The following is a 2543-nucleotide window of genomic DNA, read 5'->3' as shown; positions in this document are numbered from 1 at the left end:
TCAGTGTCTGGGCAGAGCACCGATTACCACTTACTGAATATCCAGTCTTATCAGGACCTTGCTTGTCTGCTTATAATTGAGTTATAGGTAATCTTCCTGGAAGTGCAAAGGAAATTATGTGTTTCTCCCCTGCGGTGATCTGGGTGTGTGTGTGTGTGTGTGTGTGGTGTATACCTGGGATTCTGGATGAGGAGGCAGAAGGAAGGAGAAGGTCTTGCCTATAAGTTGCAGCTGGGAGGGTGTGGGCAGCTCCCATACGAGGACATTTTCCCATTATAAGGGAATGCAGATATGTGGGAGAAAAGACTACCCAGGTATAAGCTTACCCAACTGCCTTTTGGTGCAGACAGGCGCCAGACTACATGAAGGGGAAACCCGGCTGCATCTCAAATCTCGGCCTTTGGGTCTCGACACCCTGGCCCCCATTGCCTCCTTGATATCTTCCCAGACGTTACAGGGGACCGTGCCTCCCAGAGGCCCTGCAGCCTCTGCCTGCAGGGGTCGCACTAGTAGCGCGGCCCTCCCCCTCCTCCCAGGCCTCCGCCCCCGGCCCCGCCTTTCTCCCGCTCGGCCCCCGCCCCACCAGGCCCCTCCAGCCTCTCCTCGCACAGCCGCCGCCAAAGCCTGGAGAAGTGGAATCTCGCCGGCGCCGCTCCCTGTGAGGGACTCACGGAGCGGCACTGGGCATGCTCAGTCGCTGGAGCTCGTCTTGGTCTCAAGTAGGAAGCTCGTGCGCTGCACCCGCAGCTGATCCGGGCGCTCGGCGGAGGGCGGGACTGGAGCAAAGCTGCCGGGCGCTGGAGCGGAGGCGATCGCCGCGCGCACCGCTGGTGAGCCTCGCTTTCTTCCTTGCTTTTTCCCTGGACCCCGGAACGGCCCAGGAGTGCGGCGAGAGACCCGGGCGGAGGCAGCGGCAGCGCCGTGCGGCCAGTGGCTGCGCGTAGCCCCGGCGGCTGCTCCTCTCCTCCCGGCCCCGAGGGCTGCGCGGCCACTGCCGCCCGCCCAGCGGCAGCCACAGCTGCAGCAGCTGCCGCCGCATCTGCAGCGGGCGTCCGCTGCGGAGTCCGGTGCGCCCTCAGCCCGCGCCGCAAGGCTAGGTGGCACGGCGACTGCGGGCTCACTCCTTGACTTGCATCCCTCCTGCTTCCTGGCGCCCTCTTTCCTTCGGCTGCCCGGGCTTGGCAGGGCCTGGGGCGGGGGAGACCGGTTGGAGGGGGTGCGCCCGAGGGGCGCTGCGGAGGAGAAAAGTAAGGATGGGCGCCGGCAGGGAAGAGCGCACACCCTCTTGCCCTGGCACCGGCCTCTGCTGTGCGGCTGGGCTCTTCCATGCGGGGCGACAGCGCGCTCCCGGGGAGTTGGAGGCGGGGCTGGCTTCTTGGGGATTCAGAGACCGGCCTCAGCGAAATCAAAGGGGGAAAAGTTCATTTCCCCCCTCGGAAGTAGAGAGCGTTTTAACTAGAAAATGGCTGTTCAAATCAGGAAAGCTGGCCACTGGGTTCAAAAAGCCCCTCTGCTGCCCGCCAGGCGGAATGGAGGGTTGAACGCTAGAGATGACATTCGTGCGATGAAAACATTGCTCGATGGAAGGAGGAATGCGAAGTTCCATTGAAACAATAAAAGGTGGTCTCGACGAGTGAAGAGAGAGAACTGAGGAGTCACGGGCGAATGGCAAGGGAGCGTGGGACTTAAATTAAAAAAATATAAATTGGAGAAAACACATTTAGAGTTGTGGCCGTTTTGTAGTCAAGTTCTGCGCAGTTTAGAGCCACACTGTCACAAACGTTTTTGGATGGATTAAGCGGTCGGGGAGGGCTAACGCTAAGAGGAGAATAAGGTCAGTGTCAGAAGCTCTGACAAGAAAGGGCTCTGGGAGGGCACAGTTTTTTGTTTGTTTGTTTGTTTGTTTGTTTAAAGAAGTCCCTCAGTCACTGGCTTTACATTGTGCCTGATGACTTGGGCGAAATTCCTACAGGATTATAAAACGATGCCAGCCGTGGTGTTTGAATTCCAAGAAATGAGGAAACTATGAGGTTGGCATTTGTTTGTAATTTGTTTTAATATTTCACTGTTCTAAAAAAACAAACTGGCATCCTGATCCGTTGTTCTGGATTTGGGTCTCTTAAATCTTTGATTCCCCCCTACTCCTCTTCTTGTTATGGATTTATATTTCAAATCTTGTCCTCAAATGGCCGTGATAATTGCGTATCAGAATTCCTGTCTCTGAACTTTCAGGAACAGACAGAATCCTTGAGGGGGCATTTCTTTATGAATGTAGGTAGCAGCTTTGTTGTATTTTCATTTTGTAGCTTGACAGCAACATTTGCTCAACACTTGTTTGTTGTAACTTGCAGAATCCTAGAAATGGCATTGTTTCGAAAGGATGACATTTATCAAGAGGATGAGGAACCTCCACCCTGGGGGAAATGTTGAGAGAACACAGGTGGCAGCAGAGTACAATGGGCTGGTAGTCAGAAGCCCAGGAGGGGCAGATGCAAGATATCTGTTGCTGTCCTTTTGTCATACGCTTATTGTGTGACCCTGAA

The 2543-nt window shown here is 55.4% G+C and overlaps 1 protein-coding gene across 19 annotated transcripts in view; it reads left to right on the top strand.

The window, feature by feature from the left end:
* The first annotated feature begins 698 nt into the window (after positions 1 to 698).
* Positions 699 to 2543, top strand: part of APBB2 (amyloid beta precursor protein binding family B member 2) — a 336396-nt gene continuing 334551 nt past the window's right edge. For 17 of the 19 annotated variants that reach the window (XM_039845051.1, XM_039845045.1, XM_039845042.1 and 14 more), the window contains exon 1: positions 699 to 830. The gene's annotated coding sequence lies outside the window, so the exon portion shown is untranslated. The remainder of the gene's footprint in view (positions 831 to 2543) is intronic. The other 2 variants (XM_039845038.1, XM_039845040.1) reach the window with 2 other exon arrangements.

Source organism: Pteropus medius, unplaced genomic scaffold, assembly GCF_902729225.1.
Source record: "Pteropus medius unplaced genomic scaffold, Ma_sr-lr_union100, whole genome shotgun sequence".
Lineage (NCBI taxonomy): Eukaryota > Metazoa > Chordata > Mammalia > Chiroptera > Pteropodidae > Pteropus > Pteropus medius.
Note: the sequence above shows the minus strand (reverse complement) of the source record. Positions and strands in the feature narration are given on the sequence as shown.